This window comes from Aegilops tauschii, chromosome 1, assembly GCF_002575655.3.
Source record: "Aegilops tauschii subsp. strangulata cultivar AL8/78 chromosome 1, Aet v6.0, whole genome shotgun sequence".
Classification (NCBI taxonomy): Eukaryota; Viridiplantae; Streptophyta; class Magnoliopsida; order Poales; family Poaceae; genus Aegilops; species Aegilops tauschii.
In genome coordinates this window covers 425376470-425399901 of record NC_053035.3, presented here as the reverse complement: position 1 = coordinate 425399901, position 23432 = coordinate 425376470, and the positions used below count along the sequence as shown (strand labels likewise).

At 43.9% G+C, this 23432-nt stretch overlaps 1 pseudogene; it reads right to left on the bottom strand.

Annotated features, from left to right (window-relative positions):
• The window catches only part of LOC109766171 (uncharacterized), a 174400-nt pseudogene that overhangs the window by 1041 nt on the left and 149927 nt on the right, over positions 1-23432 (bottom strand).

Here is a 23432-nt window from a genome sequence, read left to right as displayed (position 1 = left end):
CTAGTAGTTGACTGTATTCTCGGCACAACAAATTACTGTGAACGGACACATTCTTTTTTCAGATTCTCATTTGATACGGTGAGTCGGTGACCACATGAGGATGGCATGGAAGATACACAAGAAATCAGTTTTTTGTTTACTTATGGAACCATAAGAATTGGAGGCTTAAAGCTTCTTATAATTAGTAAAAAGAATCATGAACAATTATTGAGGGAAACTTACTGATTTTTTTAGACAATTTTACTGATTGTTAAGTCGACAATAACAATGTACGCTGGAGCCAAGTGGCTGCCGGGAGAGGAACAAACATGAGGTGATCAGTCCATTAATTGTGTTGATGCGTACCTTAATTAGTGAACAAATGTAAACTACTATATTTCGTAATTCATGTTTGGTCATGATGCAGGTTACCATTTCTTTTATGTACATATGTTTCAAGCCATTACTGAAAATGCGGTGGAGTAAGAAGGAAACAGCATACCTGGTGCAAGGTACCCAATTGTGCCTTTGATTCCAGCTGAGCAACTTTGATTGGCGAGTGATTGCCTGCTTTCTTCTACCGTAATTATCTTTGCTAGTCCGAAGTCACCAAGATGTGCAACCATGTTATCATCAAGAAGAATATTACTCGGTTTAACATCACAGTGAACAATTGGAGGGTCAATATAGTGATGAAGATATTCCAGTGCCTCCGCCACATCAAGAGCAATGTTTAGCCTCTGCATCAGGTTTGGTGTCAGGAACTCGCCTTCTGTGCTCGGGTGTAACCATTTATCCAAGCTTCCATTGGGAATGAACTCTAGCACAAGTGCTTTGAATTGACTGCCACTGTGATCCAAGCTATCACACACTGTGATAACCTTTACTAGTTTGCGATGTCGAATCCTTTTGAGAGCATTGCACTCAGAGATGAAGCTCCTTGTGGCTCCTTGTCGTTGGACATCAAGTACCTTCACTGCTGCAGTAATCAAATTTGCACCAGAACCAAAAGTCCCTTTATATACACTGCCGAAGCTTCCACGGCCAACCAAATTTTCCAGAGAAGCAACTCAGCGTATGACATCCTCTGAAACAACTCAGGGATGTTTGTCTGACCTTGGCGGGCACCACCTCTTGACTTCTTAATGTAACAGCGTGTAGCAATGCTGACACAGAGAAGGATGAATGCTCCGACCACAGTAAACACCAAGATGTGAAGCAGTTTGTGACGTGCAAGCTTATCATGGGCTGGGTATGGGCATGCAGGGAAATGAAAGAACACAGGGCCACCACATAGCATGCCATTACTTGTGAGAGACACAGCGCTTGGATTTGAAAAGATCCCCTTATATGGCACCGGACCTGATAGGTGGTTGAATGAAAGGTTTAGATTCTTCAGAAGCTGGAAGCTCTCAAGAAATTCAGGGACAGGTCCTGATAAGTTATTATTAGAGAGGTCCAGCTCTTCTAGCCCTCTTAATGCCATGAGTTCTTTTGGAATTTTTCCATGCAAGATATTCCCTTGTAAGTGTAGGAATTGCAATTCTGCACAAGTACCAAGGGTATTTGGGATTGCACCTGATAACTTGTTACATGAGAAATCAATTATTGCAAGATTGGCTAGCTGCCCAACATGTGGAGAAATAGGCCCATCTAATAAATTGTTTGAGAGATTGAGAAATACAGCCAGGGAAGAAATGCTTATAACTTCTTCTGGGATTTTCCCACTCAAGAGGTTAAAGGAAAGGTCCAGCGAGATTAACTCAGTAAGGTTGCCAAAAGTAGCTGGAATGCTACCCTCCAAATTATTGTCTGAAAGAATCAGCTTATTTAGTTGTGACATGTTGCCTAGTGACAATGGAATCTCCCCATGGTATCTATTCCGAAATAGAAACAGTTTTCTTAGGTTGGATAGCTTTCCAATATCTGAAGGTATGGTTCCTGTGAAGAGATTATCTGCAAACTCAAGCTTCGTGAGTTTGTAATATCTTCCTATTCCTGTAGGTATATGCCCAGAAATTTGGTTTCCTCCTACTTGAAGGGTTTCAAGTTTTTGCGAGAGATTACCGATGCTATTTGGCAAAATCCCTGAAAGGTTATTCAGTTGAAGATCTACAACAAATAGGTTGCTGCAGTTAGCTAAGGAGCTCAGAAAATCCCAATCCCTTGACTCTGTAGCCTGCAGCTCATTATTCCCTACTTCAAATGCAGTCAAACATCCATTTTGGCCAATATTCGATGGAATTCGGCCCCAAAATTTATTCCCATGGAGGTTGATAAATTCAAGGGAAGATGTGTTTGACAAGGAGGCAGGAATCTGGCCTTCCATTTTGTTGTAGAATAAATTGAGACGTTTCAGGTTAGGAAGTATAGAGCCAATATCTTGTGGTAGAGAGCCTGACAGTTGGTTTGATCCGAAATTGAGGAGTTCAAGTGACGACATATTAAATAATATAGGAGGGATCAAACCTTGCAGATTATTGAGTGCTAGACTCAGAAATTGCAGTTTGATAAGCTTAGACAAAGCTGGTGGAACATCGCCGCTCATCATATTCCCACCCATGTTTAAATCTTTCAGCGCTGTCAAATTGCCGAGCCATGGTGGTATTTGCCCATGCACAGAGTTTCTTCTTATATTGAACACGGTGACTGTTGCAAGATCTGCAAAAGAAGGAGGAATGGTACCCGAGATATTGTTGTTGCGAATATTCAGAACAACAAGCTTTGACAGGTTTCCCATGGCGGGAGGGATGGCACCGGACAGCGAGTTCACGCTCAGGTTGAGCCTGCGGAGTGCAACACAGTTACCAAGGCTAGTTGGGATCTGACCTTCAAGCTTGTTGTCGGACAAATCGAGTGCATGGAGACGCGTGAGGTTCCCAAGAAATGGTGAAATGGTCCCGGAGAGGCCAAGACCTTGTAAGCGCAGCGCCTTGACATGGCCCCGGTGAGCACTGCTGCATTTCACGCCGGTCCAGCTGCAGAAGCCATGAGTACTGCCATTGGAGCTGCTGTTGATGGTCCATGAGGAGAGTGCACCCGAGGGATCCTTCGTGATGAGGGATTTGAACGATAGGAGGGCGGGGAGGTCGTCGACGGTGCTGATGGAGCTGGAAGTGGAAGTGGATGTGTTCAAAAGAAGGGCAGTGGTGGTGGTGACAAGGGTAAGAAGCCGGAGGAGCCATGGTCTGGTCTCGATGGTTTCTGCAATGTCCTCGGTTGGATTATCGAATCCCCAAAAGAAAGAGGCTTGCTTTTAAGGCAGCTCACATTGGTACAGTTTTTTTGGAGGGGGAAGAGTACAAGATTGGAGAAGTACCAGCTGATATCCACTACTCCCTCTGTTTACATCATCTAAAAATAAAGAGCTGATATCCACTACATCTGTACATGAGAAATGGAACATATACTCGCTGTTCCTAAATATAAGTCTTTGCAGAGATTCCATTATGGAGTACATATGGATGTATATAGATGCATTTTAGAGTGTAGATTCACTCATTTTACTCCGTATGTGGTTTATAGTGGAATATCTACAAAGACTTATATTTAGGAACGGAGGGAGTATATTTTATAGAAAGAGAAATGGAATATATGGTACGGGTTTAGTACATGACAGTGCACGTCATTGTCTTAGCCATGCTCATGCTACGTCGCTGGTGGTGGGGCTTCCGGTGGTTCCACGGCGCTCCGCGAGTTGAGGCTGCGGCTGCACATGGCCTGATGTGCCAACGGAGGCGCGAGCCAATGCGGCGGCTTGGGCATGTTGCATCGACGACGGCGACATGCAACCATCTCCGATGCATCTTTGACTTGGCAGCAACGTTCTTCAGACGTGACTGTGGCAGTATAGGCCGACCACTCGAACTGTAGATTGTGGCGGCTACCAATGGGTCTTCATGAGAATTCCTCTCTTCAGGTCTCGTACTGGAGTGGTTGCGGCAGCCGGGGATGCAGCCGGAAGGTTCCTTTGTGGGTTCTGATGTTCTTTCATTTCGGCCAGTTTGACTTTGGCGATGAGATGGATGATGGCTTGACGCACCCGCGGCGGTGGGATTCTAGCCCAACACATGTAGTTGTTGGGATCGTGGTAATTGGTGGTGATCATAGGTCTGATCCGAGATGGTTATGCCTGGAATGGCTATGTTTTTGCATCGTTACTTTGTTGAAGCCATTGCTCGGATATGCCTGGATTTGTTCTTTGGGGTGAAAATCTAGAATCTGCCATTTGGTGGTTGGATCCCGTGACGGCGATGCTTCAACGTTGTTTTCTTTTTGAAGGTGTTGCTGTTGAAGAACCTTTCTCGTTATCTTTGTGGTGTCAAGAGATGGTGCAGATGTGTTCATTGTTTTAGTTTGTTGATCGTTGTTTTGATTGTTTCAGTTTTTTTTTTCATTCTCCTTGCTTAGACAGAGCTTTGGTCTTGTATAAATTTTCTCTTTGTGGATGTGTTTACTTGTGTGTGCGTTAGTGTGGTTTGTGTATCCTAGTTATGCAGTGCGTCATGGTGTTTATATTTCCTAGATGCTTCAGTTTCAAAGATAGAGCAAAGATTGCATGGTTTGCCGTTTCATCATTGTTAACTAAGCCAAAAATTCAGGAAACTTTGTCACCTCTTTTCTGAATCAGAACATATGTCTGAGCTATCCAATACTACTAGCATATCACAAAAAGCATGAATGAATGATGATCTGAACCTGTACTTCGTTACTGATGTACATAACACAAAAAATCCAAGGATACTTAGTCTAGCAAAATTTGGCACAATACAAGGCTGAGGCCGGTATTAACTTCAAAAGTTACATGGCAATCAAAAGTATTATGTAAGTCTATGAAGAACATCACTAAATTATTATTTTTAATTAATTTTGAAACATACCTTGCTCTTCCAGCACTCTTGCTCCTTCGGCACTTCGACATCAGTTATCCAATTAGTTCATCGGCCAGCGGTGGCAGCATCAAGCAGTCGGGGCGCGGCGACCCGGAAGGCCACTCACTGCAGAGGGCAGCGATGGTTCGCAAGGCCGGCGGCCTATGGTTGACAACAGTGAGCAGCAAGTCCTAGAAAGCACGATTTGGGACAAGTAGGGAACAAAGAAGGTCAAATGCGCGGAGATATAAGCGTGCGTAAGGATGACAATTTTATACACGAACATGGATATTCGTGGATACCTGACCCGAATGGGTAGGGTTTGGATGCTTTTTTACGTCCATGGGCAGCACCTGTGCCCAACCCGATTATTCATGAATAAAGCATGGATATAATTATGTATCCATGGATATATCCGAACCTGACCCGACAGTATGACATGTGGGACAAAATCAGTGATCCACACTATCCCACCATCCAATGTATTTTTTCTTTATAGAAAATAAATTGTGCAATCCCTCCCGCACCATAACTTGCTCCATTGCCGCTTCACATTCTTCCTTTTTTCTGAACATACTCACTCTTTTATCTCCTTGCTAATGACTCCTCAATATGCATGCAGTGACTCCGTCTCCTGACTCCTCGCACTACTGGTAATTACTACTTTACCGAGTGCTGGGAATACTCGGCGATGACTTTGCCGAGCATAGTTCTCGGCCCAGGGTACTCGGTCCTGCCGGCAAAGCTAGGTTTGCCGAGAACCAGAACATGGGGACTCGGCAAAAAAAAGCACTTGACGGGTAGGACGGAGACGACGGAGTGCCACGTGGCAGAAACTTTGTGAGTACTTACCGTAAGCACTCGGCAAAGATGAAAGCCCATGAGTGAGACACGTCGACTTTATTATTTGCTGAGTTTCCAGGCCGCAATCTCGGCAAACGACGTAATTGCCGAGGGGTCCACTCGGCGATCCGTTGCCCAGGAAAGCCCGGGTGCCTCTGTTTGCCAAGATTTTTTCTTTGCACTCGGCAAATACATGAACCACGCTTTCAGAGATGGACATGTGGCTTTTCTGCCGAGTTGTATTCTCGACAAAGTCCTTTACCGAGTTGCGTACTCGGCAAAGATGATGTCAGATTTTCAGTTTTATTTGTTTATGCATCTGCCCTGAAACAAAATACATATAAACAACAACGTTTTTTCCATAGATGGTACCACATCATAGGCAATGCACAAGAATCATAACAAGTTCAATATTCTTCATCAAATTAACTAAAGCACCATAACAAGTCTGAAGTTGTTCATCAAACTAACTAAAGCATCATTACAAGTCTCAAATAGTCAATAATACTTTAGTGTGACCCATTTGTCTTACATGGACCACACAAGCATCAAACTAATAAAGATCACAAGTAGGAGATACTTCATCCACTTCCACCCGGTCTGATTTCTCCCTACTTGGAGCAAATACATGGAGTAATGTAACATCCCAAATTTTCAATTTGGAATGTTATACATTATATCATCATTGCATAGCATATTTTATTGCATTTTGGCAAATCCTCGAAATCCTAAGCAACTCAAGGACCCTCGGAGAGAGTTGGGGATTTTCCCGGTTTTCATATTTGATTTTTATCAAATAATGAAACGAGGATTTTTGGTTTTAATTATTTTTCACTCCGAAAAATATTTCATATTAAAATATTTGAGAGGAGAAAATATAACTTCTCCAAAATAATTGAAATATTGGAGGAAAAATATTAAAATCAAATATTTGATTTTATCGGATTTTTATTTGCAATTTTATTTGCATTAGAAAAATTGCACGTTTTCAAAACTGCATTTTTAGGGCCAAGAAAATGTTCATCTCGTTCTAACTATTTTAATTGGACGGTGAAAATTTATTCTGGCAATTTTAGATTTTTATTTATTTTTCTAGGATTTTTTTAGTTTCGGCGGAATTATTAAAAAAAAGAGATCCCGCGCCTGACTGGGCCGAGGCCCAGCCGAGCCAGGCCGGCCCATGCCCGCGTCGCCGTCTCCCACCTGGAGTCCGCGAGGACGCCGCCGCCGCCGGATGCGAGTCCGACCGGGACTCCTCCCCGAGGTCGCCCCTCCCCCAAGCCACCTCCCCCCACCTATATATACCGCCGCCGCCGCCCCGTTCCCCGCCACCCCGACCGGAGCCGCCGCCGCCCGAAGCCCCGATCGAGCCGCCGGAGAAGCTCGACGCCGCCGCCGCGGGAAGCCGCCGCCCCGACGCCGAACCCCGCCGCGGGAAGCCGCCGCCCCGACGCCGAACCCCGCCGCCCGACGCCCCGTCGACCCCCCGCCGCCTCACCCGCCCCTCGCCGCCCTCTCCCGAAGCCCGCAGGAGCCCCGCCGGAATCCCGCCGGACCGAGGTAGCCACCGCGCCGGTTTTCACCGGAAAACCGATTCGGTTTATTTTGAAACCCTAGGCTTATTTTTTTTATAGATCGGTTTATTTTTTTTCGGTTTAGTTAGTTAGTGAACGTTCGCCGGTCCGTTCGTTTTAACGAACGTGTTCACCGTTTAGTTGCTGTTAACGAACGTCCGTTCGATTAACTGTTCGTCAGTTTTCTTTTTCGTCGGATTTTCCGCGATTTTTCCCGATCGCGATTTCCGATCTGTTTTTCGTTTTAGTTTAACTTTTCGCTCGTTTATCGGAATCAGGCGATTCAAGCGCCTAGAGTTTCGTCTCAAAATTCTCTTTCCGTTTAACCAACTCAAACAAGTTTTTGCTACTGTAAAATTTGACCTAGATCCAGATTAGTAAACGAAGCTTGTTTCTTTCGCCGTTTGACTTTCGTTGCTTCGTTTGATTTGATTCTTTTTGCAACCCGGAGTTCTTAAGTTGAACTTTATGGTTAGATCTTTTATATGAGTTTTACTTGTGCATTAGTTGAGTGCTTACTGTATGCTTGTTTGTTTGCGATAGAGTACCCGGAGTGCGCCGCTTGCTACTTCGAATCTCTAGGTTTCACGGATCATCAACAAGGCAAGTAACACTTTGATCATACTTCTTTTACTACCCAGTTTTATTGCATTAGATCAACCCTCAAACATTGCATGATTAGGATCTAATTAAATTGTGGGTTCTGGGAAGTAGATGAGGTAGTACCTATTGCCCTGTTTATTATCAAACCCTTGGGAGTTACTTCTACGTTTTCTTATATCGTTATGCTATGCTAGTAGACGTGGATTGGGTTTGAGTGTTACCATGACAGATGTGAGATTGTTAATTAATGATTAAACTTAAGGTGGCAACTAAATCACACATCTGGGTGGATTGAGGTACCTGGGTATTCCAGGATTGCTTGTTTTTCTTTGGACCGCCACCCAGGCTCAAAGGGATCATGAGATTATTCATGCTAGAAACTTCCGTGTGCAGCCACAAGCTATTATGGGCTCTAGCATAGTTGAGTAGGTCGTGTGAACTCTTACAGTTGTAGACTAGCAGATGTAGGGGATGTAGGTGGTACTGTCTACCCATTCGTAAGGTGCAAACATTTCTGAAAGACTGTGTCTCGGTCATCCGTTTCTCAAACACCATGTAGTGTGAGAAATCTAACGGAGGAGATCGAGTCTTGTGGGGAAAAGTGCACAAACCTTTGCAGAGTGTATAAACTAATCATGGTTAGCCGTGTCCCCGGTTATGGACACCTTGAGTATCTAGTATCTAGATTATCATGTGAATCTCATCATGTTACTTTAATTTGTTGGGTTTTGATGATGATACTTAATTGGGATTGAGAATGCTGTCAACCATTCTCAATGTTTAACAACCACCATGATAGTTAAATAAAATTTATTCCTTTGTAGTAGGGAAAAATTGGCTTTTCGCAAAACTGTAACCATAGAGCCTTCTACCAGCCATATATGCATGTAGTATAGCATTATTCTGTTCATTACTCTCTATGTGTTACATTGCCAGCATATTCCATGTGCCGACCCGTTTTCGGGCTGCAACGTTTCATGTTGCAGACTTTTCAGACGACGAGTAAGGTGCCTTAGGTCGTGGTCTTATACTCAGTGATGCCGTTGGAGTTTATGGACTCACTTATCTTCCAAGTCTTCCGCTGTTATCGTTTTAGATGGCCTTAAGCCATATTTGTCATACTTATTTCTCTCTTGAGTTACTCGATGTAATAAGTGTGTGATTGCTACTCTGTTATAAATCCTCCAAGTACTATGCGTGTCAGCATTACTGATCCAGGGATGACACTGGTGCACGGTAGATCAGACTGTTTGAGGCCTGGTCGCTACAAGGTGGTATCAGAGCACACGCTGACTGTAGGACAGGACCACTAAGCTTAAACCCTAGAACACTACTCTCTTCTCATTTCTGACTCCTCTCCATTTTCTACTCTTTTAGGAATGGCGGATGCAAGGAATAAGTTCATGCAACCGGATGAAGATACACCTTTTGGACGACACTTGAAGGAAGTCACTAAGTACCTGAACATCGGAATACCAAGCTTCACCGGGACCTACAATGCCACACTACCAAAAGAGGAGCGCTGGAAGATTCAAGTTCAAGTTCCAGGAAGGACGTTTACGCCAGTCACTGAGCCTATAGAGTTTTCCTTTGATGCACCAACCTGGAGTTTAGGGAAGAGCATGGCAGCCCACATCACTATGGGACACATTGGAGAAGTCTACCACAGGGAGCTTAAGGATACTATTTATCAGATTTGTGGACGCCGAGATGAGCAATGGGAGATGATCAGCACCAAGAAGGATGGATCAATTGCAGCTTTCATCCAGGAGCAAAACCAACACATTCGTCGCCAGGAGAACCAGATGTGCGCAGACATGATAGATCTGAAGAAGGCATTGACCAAGATCACGGAGTTGGAGGAAGAAGTCAAGGCTACACGCGAGGATTATATGGAGGAAATCGTCGCACTGGTGGAGAAGAATGACGACCTGATAAAGAAGATCGGAGTATTCATGGGAGACCCAGCACCAGGAGGAGAAGATGATGATTGCGCTTGCCCGGATAACTACATCATCATCGACGACACCAACTCGGACCCCAGTGAAGATGATTTTGTTGATGAAGCTGGAGCAGATATCATGGAGTCTTCGACCAAACAAAATTTCTAGTAGACCACCATAATCAGTAGTAGTATTCCCCCATGTATATAGTATAGTCCGAGCACTTTGTAACGATAGTTAGATCGATTATATGCCTTGTTTGAATTGATTGAGTGATATTGATTGTGTTTGTCTCATGAGCATATGGGTAGTGTTTTCTCTCTAGACCTCATTCTATTCTAAATTCTCATCTTTTCTAAACCTATCAGATGCCTCTGAGACGCGACACCGGATCTGTTTTCCCACCGGAGATCACTCAGTTGATTCAGCAGCAGAATGCTCTGATGCAAGTGTTAGTACAGAACCAAGGCAACAACAACAACAACAACCCACCACCACCCCCTGTTGATCACTTAACCCGTTTCTTGAGACTGAATCCGCCGGTGTTTTCCAGCAGCACCGAGCTGATTGTTGCGGATGATTGGCTCCGCAAAGTTGGAAGGGAGCTGACCACTGCAGGATGCACAAATGCGGAGAGAGTGCGTTTTGCCGCACATCAGCTTGATGGACCCGCAGCATCATGGTGGGAGAATTACACAGCCACACACCCTATTGACACTATCACATGGGACCAGTTTCAGCAAGCTTTTCGTACTGCCCATGTTTCAGCAGGAGCTATGGCTATGACGAAGCGTGAGTTTCGCAACCTACGCCAAGGAGGACGCACCGTAGGCCAGTATGTGGAGGACTTTAGTAAGTTAGCACGTTATGCTCCAGATGACGTTGCTACAGATGCAGCCAAGCAGGAGAAGTTTCTGGAAGGACTGAATGATGAGCTGAGTATGCAGTTGATGGTAGCAACCTTCAACAACTACCAGGAGTTGGTAGATAGAGCTCTCATGATTGAAGGGAAGCAGCAGCAGATTGAAAGCCGCAAGATGAAGTATGGACAAGAGAAGTACAATTCTGGAGCTCATCAGAGTCACGTTTTACCCCAAATTCGGGAGGATCTTTTCAGCATACCCATGGAGCAGGAGGTTCGCACAACCATAGTGGACCCAAGAATGGTAATGGGAATGGAGGAAGCAACGGACAGAACCGTAATAACCCATCTACCCCAGTTAAGAGAGATCTGAGCCAAGTCACTTGCTACAAGTGCCAGAAGACTGGGCATTATGCTAATGAATGTCCCGAAGCTAAAAATGGAAATGGCAATGGAAGCTCTGGGAAGAAGCCGAACCCTTTCAACAAAGGACATGTGAACCATGTTAGCGTGGAGGAGGTTGAAGCTCAGCCAGATGCAGTAATAGGTAAGTTTTTGGTTAAGTCATTTACTGCACTCGTTCTTTTTGATACTGGTGCATCGCATTCATACATATCAAGGGGATTTGTGGATAAGTATAAACTGCCAACCCAAGCCCTTAGGTCACCCATGTTAGTAACCTCGCCAGGAGCAGAGTATATGGCTAGTTTATGGTGTGATCGGTTACCATTAAGGATTGGTAACTACGTGTTTCCCTCGGACCTAATAGTACTGGAATCGCAAGGATTGGATGTGATATTAGGCATGGATTGGTTATCGAAGTATGGAGGGAACATTGAGTGCGCCAGTAAGTCGATTTTGCTTACCACCCCAGAAGGAAGAAGGATTAAGTATGTATCCCGGCATGTGCCGAAGAGGACTCAAGTAAATTCCTTATCAGGAGTTGTACAGGAGGAAGTACCAGTGGTGAAGGATTACCCGGATGTATTTCCAGAAGAGTTGCCAGGCATGCCACCGGATAGAGACATTGAGTTTTTGATTGAGCTTTTGCCAGGCACAGGGCCAATATCTAAGAGACCGTACAGAATGCCCGCAAAAGATTTGGAGGAGATTAAGAAGCAGATTAAGGAGTTACTGGATAAAGGCTACATTCGCCCAAGTTCTTCACCTTGGGGATCGTCAATGCTTCTAGTGGAGAAGAAGGATGGATCGTTAAGGATGGTTGTTGATTATCGAGGACTGAATGAAGTGACCATCAAGAACAAGTACCCACTGCCGATGATCAATGATTTGTTTGACCGATTGCAAGGAGCTAAGGTATTTTCCAAGATCGATCTGCGATCGGGATACCATCAGTTGAAGATTCGAGAGCAGGATATACCTAAGACGGCTTTTACCACCAGGTATGGGCTATATGAGTATACCGTTATGTCATTTGGTCTGACTAACGCCCCTGCCTATTTCATGAACCTGATGAACAAAGTGTTTATGGAGTTTTTGGATAAGTTCGTCATAGTGTTCATTGATGACATTTTGGTCTACTCAAAGAACGAACAGGAGCATAAGGAGCATTTGCGTTTGGTACTTGAGAAGCTCAGAGAACATCAGTTATACGCCAAGATCAGCAAATGTGAGTTTTGGCTGAAGGAAGTTGGATTCCTTGGACACGTTATATCCGGAGAAGGAATAGCAGTAGACCCCACCAAAGTTGACACAGTAACAAGCTGGGAATCACCCATGTCAGTTGGAGAAATCCGGAGTTTTCTTGGACTCGCAGGATACTACCGGAGATTCATTGAGAATTTCTCAAAGATTGCAAAACCCATGACGGAGCTGTTGAAGAAAGACACCAAGTTCAATTGGACGGAGGAATGTGAAGCTAGTTTTCAGGAATTGAAGAAACGTTTGGTTACATCACCAGTGTTGATTTTGCCAGATCAGCGCAAGGATTATGAAGTTTACTGCGACGCTTCACGTCGAGGACTTGGAGCAGTGCTGATGCAGGAAGGAAGAGTTGTTTCATATGCCTCACGACAGCTTAAGCCCCATGAGCTGAATTACGCTACGCATGATTTGGAGTTAGCAGCCGTAGTACATGCGCTAAATACATGGAGACATTTTCTCATCGGAAACCACTGTGAGGTGTACACGGATCACAAGAGTCTGAAATACATCTTCACGCAGAAGGAGTTGAATCTCAGGCAAAGGAGATGGTTGGAGCTCATAAAGGATTATGATATGAGATTGCATTATCACCCCGGAAAGGCTAACGTAGTAGCAGACGCGTTGAGCCGCAAGAGCCATGTCAACACACTCATGATCGGAGAGTTACCGAAAGAATTAGCCGAGGATCTTCGTGAGCTATGTTTGGAGATAGTTCCGAGAGGCTATGTAGCAGCATTAGAAATTCAGTCTACTCTGATGGATAAGATCAGGGAAGCTCAGAAGACTGACAAGGAGATTGCCAAGATCAAGGAGAACATGAGCAAAGGAAAGGCCAAGGGATTTCGTGAGGACGAGCATGATACCTTATGGTTTGAGGACCGCGTTTATGTGCCTAACGACCCCGAGATTAGGAAGTTGATTCTGCAAGAGGCCCATGATTCACCGTATTCGATTCACCCAGGAAATACCAAGATGTATTTGGATTTGAAGGATACTTTCTGGTGGACCGGAATGAAGAAAGATATTGCGGAGTATGTAGCAGTTTGTGATGTATGTCAGAGAGTGAAGGCAGAGCATCAGAAGCCAGCAGGACTGTTACAGCCATTGCCGATACCCGAATGGAAGTGGGACAAGCTAGGAATGGATTTTATCACTGGATTGCCAAGGACTCGTTCAGGCTATGACTCAATATGGGTTGTAGTCGATCGTTTAACGAAAGTAGCTCATTTCATCCCAGTGAAGACCACTTACAGCAGTGCTAAGTTGGCAAAGATATACATGACCAGGATCGTATGTCTGCATGGAGTTCCGAGGACCATTGTATCAGATAGAGGAACCCAGTTTACTTCAAAGTTTTGGAATTAGTTACATGAAACTTTGGGTACCAGGCTAGAGTTCAGTACAGCCTTTCACCCACAGACAGACGGACAGACCGAGAGAGTCAATCAGATTTTGGAAGATATGCTGAGAGCTTGTGCGCTAGATTATGGATCTAGTTGGGACGACAATTTGTCGTATGCAGAGTTTTCTTACAACAACAGTTATCAATCCAGTTTGAAGATGGCCCCTTTCGAAGCTTTGTACGGAAGGAGGTGTAGAACACCATTGTTATGGGACGAAGTTGGAGACCGCCAGTTGTTTGGACTAGATTTGATTAAAGAGTCTGAACGGAAGGTGAAGTTGATTCGCGATAGACTCAAGGTAGCCCAATCCAGGCAGAAGAGCTATGCGGATTCTAAACACAAGGAGACAGTTTACGAAGTCGGAGACAGAGTTTACCTACGAGTATCACCACTTCGAGGAGTTAAGCGCTTTGGAGTTAAGGGAAAGTTAGCGCCACGTTTTGTAGGACCATACAAAGTTTTGGAGCGTATGGGAGAAGTTGCTTACAAGCTGGAATTGCCAGAAGGATTGTCAGGAGTTCATGATGTATTTCATGTTTCCCAGTTGAAGAAGTGCCATGCAGAGATGGCTGAGATACCACTGAGAGATACGGTGCCATTGGAAGCGATTCAGCTGGATAGTGACTTGACCTATGAGGAGAAACCAGTTAAGATTCTTGAGTATGCCAGCCGAGTCATACGCAGCAAGGTTATCAAGTTTTGCAAAGTTCAGTGGAGTCACCATACCGAGGACGAAGCCACCTGGGAGCGAGAGGAAGATCTACGGAAGGACCACTCTCACCTATTTTCTAGCCAACCCGAATCTCGAGGGCGAGATTCCTCTTAAGGGGGTAGGTTTGTAACATCCCCAATTTTCAATTTGGAATGTTATACATTAGATCATCATTGCATAGCATATTTTATTGCATTTTGGCAAATCCTCGAAATCCTAAGCAACTCAAGGATCCTCGGAGAGAGTTGGGGATTTTCCCGGTTTTCATATTTGATTTTTATCAAATAATGAAACGAGGATTTTTGGTTTTAATTATTTTTCACTCGAAAAAATATTTCATATTAAAATATATGAGAGGAGAAAATATGACTTCTCCAAAATAATTGAAATATTGGAGGAAAAATATTAAAATCAAATATTTGATTTTATCGGATTTTTATATGCAATTTTATTTGCATTAGAAAATTGCACGTTTTCAAAACTGCATTTTTAGGGCCAAGAAAATGTTCATCTCGTTCTAATTATTTTAATTAGACGGTGAAAATTTATTCTGGCAATTTTAGATTTTTATTTATTTTTCTAGGATTTTTTTTAGTTTCGGCGGAATTATTAAAAAAAAGAGATCCCGCGCCCGACTGGGCCGAGGCCCAGCCGAGCCAGGCCGGCCCATGCCCGCGTCGTCGTCTCCCACCTGGAGTCCGCGAGGACGCCGCCGCCGCTGGATGCGAGTCCGACCGGGACTCCTCCCCGAGGTCGCCCCCTCCCCCAAGGCACCTCCCCCAAGCCACCTCCCCCTACCTATATAGACCGCCGCCGCCGCCCCGTTCCCCGCAACCCCGACCGGAGCCGCCGCCGCCCGAAGCCCCGATCGAGCCGCCGGAGAAGCTCGACGCCGCCGCCGCGGGAAGCCGCCGCCCCGACGCCGAACCCCGCCGCCCGACGCCCCGTCGACCCCGCCGCCTCACCCGCCCCTCGCCGCCCTCTCCCGAAGCCCGCCGGAGCCCCGCCCGACCCCGCCGGAATCCGGCCGGACCGAGGTAGCCGCCGCGCCGGTTTTCGTCGGAAAACCGATTCGGTTTATTTTGAAACCCTAGGTTTATTTTTTTATAGATCGGTTTTTTTTTTCGGTTTAGTTAGTTAGTGAACGTTCGCCGGTCCGTTCATTTTAACGAACGTGTTCGCCGTTTAGTTGCTGTTAACGAACGTCCGTTCAATTAACTGTTCGTCAGTTTTCTTTTTCGTCAGATTTTCCGCGATTTTTCCCGATCGCGATTTCCGATCTGTTTTTCGTTTTAGTTTAACTTTTCGCTCATTTATCGGAATCAGGCGATTCAAGCGCCTAGAGTTTCTTCTCGAAATTCTCTTTCTATTTAACCAACTCAAACAAGTTTTTGCTACTGTAAAATTTGACCTAGATCCAGATTAGTAAATGAAGCTTTTTTCTTTCGCCGTTTGACTTTCGTTGCTTCGTTTGATTTGATTCTTTTTGCAAACCGGAGTTCTTAAGTTGAACTTCCTGGTTAGATCTTTTATATGAGTTTTACTTGTGCATTAGTTGAGTGCTTACTGTATGCTTGTTTGTTTGCGATAGAGTACCCGGAGTGCGCCGCTTGCTACTTCAAATCTCTAGGTTTCACGGATCATCAGCAAGGCAAGTAACACTTTGATCATACTTCTTTTACTACCCAGTTTTATTGCATTAGATCAACCCTCAAACATTGCATGATTAGGATCTAATTAAATTGTGGGTTCTGGGAAGTAGATGAGGTAGTACCTATTGCCCTGTTTATTGTCAAACCCTTGGGAGTTACTTCTACGTTTGCTTATATCGTTATGCTATGCTAGTAGACGTGGATTGGGTTTGAGTGTTACCATGACAGATGTGAGATTGTTAATTAATGGTTAAACTTAAGGTGGCAACTAAATCACACATCTGGGTGGATTGAGGTACCTGGGTATTCCAGGATTGCCTGTTTTTCTTTGGACCGCCACCCAGGCTCAAAGGGATCATGAGATTATTCATGCTAGAAACTTCCGTGTGCAGCCACAAGCTATTATGGGCTCTAGCATAGTTGAGTAGGTCGTGTGAACTCTTACAGTGGTAGACTAGCAGATGTAGGGGATGTAGGTGGTAGTGTCTACCCATTCGTAAGGTGCAAACATTTCTGAAAGACTGTGTCTCGGTCATCCGTTTCTCAAACACGATGTAGTGCGAGAAATCTAACGGAGGAGATCGAGTCTTGTGGGGAAAAGTGCACAAACCTCTGCAGAGTGTATAAACTAATCATGGTTAGCCGTGTCCCCGGTTATGGACACCTTGAGTATCTAGTATCTGGATTATCATGTGAATCTCATCATGTTAGTTTAATTAATTTTGTTGGGTTTTGATGATGATACTTAATTGGGATTGAGAATGCTGTCAACCATTCTCAATGTTTAACAACCAGCATGATAGTTAAATAAAATTTATTCCTTTGCAGTAGGGAAAAATTGGCTTTTCGCAAAACTATAACCATAGAGCCTTCTACCAGCCATATATGCATGTAGTATAGCATTATTCTGTTCATTACTCTCTATGTGTTACATTGCCAGCATATTCCATGTGCTGACCCGTTTTCGGGCTGCAACGTTTCATGTTGCAGACTTTTCAGACGACGAGTAAGGTGCCTTAGGTCGTGGTCTTATACTCAGTGATGCCGTTGGAGTTGATGGACTCACTTATCTTCCAAGTCTTCCGCTGTTACCGTTTTAGATGGCCTTAAGCCATATTTGTCATACTTATTTCTCTCTTGAGATACTCGATGTAATAAGTGTGTGATTGCTACTCTGTTATAAATCCTCCAAGTACTGTGCGTGTCAGCATTACTGATCCAGGGATGACACTGGTGCACGGTAGATCAGACTGTTTGAGGTTTGGTTGCTACAAGTAAGCATGCTCTGCCTCCTCTCTAGTATCATACCCTTTGTAGCAATTTTCTTTGTAACGGTTGACTTGTTCATGGCATGCTTCCCATGAATCAAAGACTCCTGGATGTCTACTTGAGTACACCACATACCACCTCATCTATAGAAGGAAGAATAACAAAATTTCAACACATAACAAAGCGTTAGAAAAAACACATGCATGAAGACATATATAAGCAATCTAAGGCTTCATGAATCATATCCCAAAAGCATCAGAAGTTGTCATCCGAGTCCACATCATCATCTACATGAGTACACCATCCCAAAATCATCATCAAACTATCAGACACACTACTACAAGAATGGAGCTTTACTTCGAGGCATAGTCAGTGAAGCCAGTGATCGTGGAGTTGGAGGAGGTGGGTATACCTCCCACATTGGAGGAGCAAGTGTCGTCTGGAATGATGCTGAGTGCTAGGGGAAGGCTCTCCTTACGTGGCGGCCCAACGCTCTCCTTACATGGCGGGCCCCCGCTCTCCTTAGTAGGTGGATTCTTCTTCGACAGATCATGAAAATGCTTTAGTATAGGATGAGCTCGGGATGCGTCTTACGGAGCTCATCAAAGACTCCTCACTGACGTGCTCCTCCTTGACCGCGAAGTCGACCCTACCAGAAGTTGAGTCATGGTAGGAAGCCATAACCGCGAGATCGATCGGTGCTATCACCTTTTCAAGACATGATGAAAAAATAATATAAGAATCAAACATCAAAGAGTACTCCTATTCTATTCATCGTGCGTTACCAAGCTATCATGGGATGAACTCATCCAGATCGACCATCAATGTCAAAAGTCGATCTCACAACTCTCATTCCTTGGGTGAATGTATATATGGTGGACACTCTCTCACTACAATTTTGACTTTTGGTGATGGTCGAGCTGGGTGAACTCATCATGTGTTACCAAGGCGGAACAAGAAGAGCTCACCCAGATCGACCGTCAACGTCAAAAGTCAATCACAACTCTCATCTCTTACGTGGTTCTATATATAGTGGACACTCTCACTACTATTCAACTTTCGGTGATGGTCAAGTTGGGCGAGCTCATCGTGTGTTACCAAGGTATCACAGGACGAACTTGCCCAAATTGACCGTCAACGACAAAAGTCGATCTTTTTTTTCTTCGGGAACATCTCTTACAACTTTCACTGTTATTTCAACTTTCGGTGATGGTCGAGCTGGGCGAGCTCATCGTGCGTTAGAATGTATCATAAAAGAATAGAGTCATCAAGTTAGGAATTGTTATCTTCTTCCATCTCTGACATGCGAAGATTTGCACTTGCAATTCTTGTTCTTCCGAGATAGCTTGAGTGTGATACTTCTATCTTCACATGGAAAATGATTGAGAGCATAATCCTTGGGCATTTCTGATAGCTGAAGGATTATGCTCTCAAACACGTCCCATGTGAAAATACAAGTATTACACTCAAGCTGCATGGGAAGAACAAGAATTGGTAGTGTAAATTGCATATCAGGCCATCTTTGAAGTAAAACATTCTGCATATCAGGCACTTGCAATTCTTGTTCTTCCGAGATAGCTTGATTGTGATACTTATATCTTCACATGGAAAATGATTGAGAGCATAATCTGAAAGTGCGTTATATCGACTAGAGGGGGGTGAATAGGCGATTTTTACAAATTCGTCACTGAGAAAATTCAAGGTGAGGAATTTCCTAAGTCACGAACAACAGGCAGCGGAATAAGTACTCAGATGCAAGCGTAACAGAGTAGAAACAGGATCATCATGATGAAATGAAAACAAACATAGAGTACAAGTGGTGTGTAAACAGGATAAGCGGGCTGAAGACAAACTGACTGAAGAAATAAGATTGAGGAAATTGAGAAAGTCTTCAGTCAAAGTCTTCAAATAGAAATGATCAAGTTCATCAACACATGAATGAGGAAATGAAAGGGTTGAGGAAATAGAACCAGTGGCTTGGTGAAGACGATGATTTGGTAGACCAGTTCCAACTGCTGTGACAGTCGTACGTCTGGTTGGAGCGGCTAGGTATTTAAACCTGAGGACACACAGTCCCGGACACACAATCCTCACCGTATTCTCCTTGATCTAAGATCACACAAACCTCGCCCAATCACTCGTGGTAAGCCTTCAGGTGACTTCTAAACCTTCACAGACTTGGCACTCGGCGATCCACAATTTCCTCTTGGATGCTCTAGACCATGACGCCTAACCGTCTGGAGGATGCATAGTCCTCAAAGGTAACAAGCGTCGGTTCCATATAGGAACAATCTCTTCAGTGATGCTCAATCACTTTGGGTTTGTAGGTGTTTGGGTTTGGGTTTTCGTCACTTGATGATTTTCGCTCAAAGTCCTCGGAGGATGGGATGCTCTCAATGACAAGTGTCAATTTCTCTCGGAGCAGCCAACCAACTAGTGGTTGTAGGCGGCGGCTATTTATAGCCTAGGGAGAAGCCCGACATGATAAGACATAAATGCCCTTCAATGATATGACTGTTAGGTGGGTAGATATTTTGGGACAGTTGGCGCATAGCACATCAACGGTCGGAAATTTGAGTATCAAATTCCTCAGGGCTATCATGTTCCTCACTTGTAGACAATCCGCACTGACGATTTCCTAACTCCCCAGTCAGAACAAGTTCCTCAGAGACCAGAAGAACTTCGTCTCTATCACTGAAGAAATTGACTGAACTGTATGAGATTTCCAATGGCTTCACTCGAAAGGATTGGGTAGGTGTAGGATTTTGAGATGAGCATCACTTGGAAACTTCTCCTTAGTTTTACCTCGACCCCCTTTAACAGTACGGTGTTTCCTATGACTCAAGAAAGAGAAAATGAAACTACAAAAACAAAAGTCTTCACGCTTCATAATCCTCGCATGAATATCAAGTCTTCACGGTAACACCAATATCTTCACTTTCAAAGTCTTCAAGAAAACCAAAGTCTTCAGCTGAAGACATTCATTTTTAGGGGTCGACTTTCATCGTACATATCAAACTCCTCGTAGACTTTGCTACCTCTTGAGCATGCGTTGGTTTTCCCTTGAAGAGGAAAGGGTGATGCAGCAAAGTAGTGTAAGTATTTCCCTCAGTTTTTGAGAACCAAGGTATCAATCCAGTAGGAGATAACACGCAAGTCACCTAGTACCTGCACAAACAATCAAGAACCTTGCAACCAACGGAATAAAGGGGTTGTCAATCCCTTCATGATCACTCGCAAAAGTGAGATCTAATAAAGATAGTAAGATAAATATTTTTGGTATTTTTGTTGTATAGATTGGAAAGTAAAGATTGCAAAATAGTAAAACAAGATGTGATGTAAATAAAAGAGATGCAATATAATAAGAAAGAGACCCGGGGGCCATAGGTTTCACTAGTGTCTTCTCTCAAGATATCATGTATTACGGTGGGTGAACAAATTACTGCGAGCAATTGATAGAAAAGCGCATAGTTATGAGAATATCTAGGCAATGATCATGAATATAGGCATCACGTCCGTGTCAAGTAGACCAAAACGATTCTGCACCTACTACTATTACTCCACACATCGACCGCTATCCAGCATGCATCTAGAGTATTAAGTTCATAAGAACAGAGTAACGCATTAAGCAAGATGACATGATGTAGAGGGATAAACTCAAGCAATATGATATAAACCCCATCTTTTTATCCTCGATGGCAACAATACAATACGTGCCTTGCTGCCCCTACTGTCACTAGGAAAGGACACCGCAAGATTGAACCCAAAGCTAAGCACTTCTCCCATTGCAAGAAAGATCAATCTAGTAGGCCAAACTAAACCGATAATTCGAAGAGACTTGCAAAGATATCAAATCATGCATATAAGAATTCAGAGAAGAACCAAATATTATTCATAGATAAACTTGATCATAAATCCACAATTCATCGGATCTCAGCAAACACACCGCAAAAGAGTATTACATCGAATAGATCTCGAAGAACATCGAGGAGAACTTTGTATTGAGAACCAAAGAGAGAGAAGAAGCCATCTAGCTAATAACTATGGACCCGAAGGTCTGTGGTAAACTACTCACACATCATTGGAGAGGCTATGGTGTTGATGTAGAAGCCCTCCGTGATCGATTCCCCCTCCGGCAGATCGCCGAAAAAGGCCCCAAGATGGGATCTCAGGGTACAGAAGGTTGCGGCGGTGGAAAAGTGGTTTCGTGGCTCCTCCTGATGTTTTTAGGGTATAAGAGTATATATAGGCGAAAGAAGTATGTCGGTGGAGCTCCATGGGGCCCACGAGGGTGGGGGCGCGCCTACGCCCCTAGGCACGCCCTCCTGCCTCGTGGCCGCCTCGCGGAGTTCCAGACTTCAACTCCAAGTCTTCTGGATTGTGTTTGTTCCAAGAAAGATCATCGCGAAGGTTTCATTCCGTTTGGCTTCCGTTTGGTATTATTTTTCTGCAAAACACTGAAATAGGCAAAAAAACAGAAACGGGCACTAGGCCTTCGGTTAATAGGTTAGTCCCAAAAATAATATAAAAGAGCATATGAAAGCCCATTAAACATCCAAAACAGATAATATAATAGCATGGAACAATCAAAAATTATAGATAGGTTGGAGACGTATCAGACTTATAGACCTGTGTACACTCACAAACTCATTAGTCTCTTAACCTATAAGTCTTCAAGGCACCAAAATCATTAAGGGGCACTATATGCACTTACAATCTCCCATTTTTGGTGATTGAGTTGAGGAATTTGATTGCAAGATATAGAAGAACTCCCCCTGAAGATGTGCATATTTGAGGAATTTGCTTTGAATAGCAAATGCACATTGTAGAGTAGAATCATGGAGATCTCCCCCTATATCTTTTAATTCATACATGCATTTAACATATGATATGAAGAATTTGAAATGCATGATGAAATATGGTGTTTGATGAAGGAAATATGCCCTAGAGGCAATAATAAAGTTGTTATTTATATTTCCTTATATCATGATAAATGTTTATTATTCATGCTAGGGTTGTATTAACCGGAAACTTAGTACATGTGTAAATACATAGACAAATAGAGTGTCACTAGTATGCCTCTACTTGACTAGCTCGTTGAATCAAAGATGGTTATGTTTCCTAGCCATAGACATGAGTTGTCATTTTATTAACAGGATCACATCATTAGAGAATGATGTGATTGACTTGACCCATTCCGTTAGCTTAGCACTTGATCGTTTAGTATGTTGCTATTGCTTTCTTCATGACTTATACATGTTCCTATGACTATGAGATTATGCAACTCTCGAATACCGGAGGAACACTTTGTGTGCTACCAAACGTCACAACATAACTGGGTGATTATAAAGGTGCTCTACAGGTGTCTCCGATGGTGTTTGTTGAGTTGGCATAGATCGAGATTAGGATTTGTCACTCCGTGTTTCAGAGAGGTATCTCTGGGTCCTCTCAGTAATGCACATCACTATAAGCCTTGCAAGCAATGTGACTAATGAGTTAGTTGCGGGATAATGCATTACCAAATGAGTAAAGAGTCTTGCCGGTAACGAGATTGAACTAGGTATTGAGATACCGACGATCGAATCTCGGGCAAGTAACATACCGATGACAAAGGGAACAACATATGTTGTTGTGCGGTTTGACCGATAAATATCTTCGTAGAATATCTGGGAACCAATATGAGCATCCAGGTTCCGCTATTGGTTATTGACCGGAGACGTGTCTCGGTCATGTCTACATAGTTCTCAAACCCGTAGGGTCCCCACGCTTAAAGTTCTGTGATGATAAGTATTATGAGTTTATGTGTTTTGATGTACCGAAGGATGTTCAGAGTCCCGGATGTGATCACGGACATGACGAGGAGTCTCGAAATGGTCGAGACATAAAGATCGATATATTGGATGGCTATGTTTGTACATCGGAATAGTTCCGAGTGAGTTCGGGCATTTACCGGAGTACTTGGAGGTTACCGGAACCCCCCGGGGAGTCAATGGGCCTTAATGGGCCATAGTGGAAAGGAGGAGGAGGCGGCCAAGGCGGGGGCGCCCCCCCAAGCC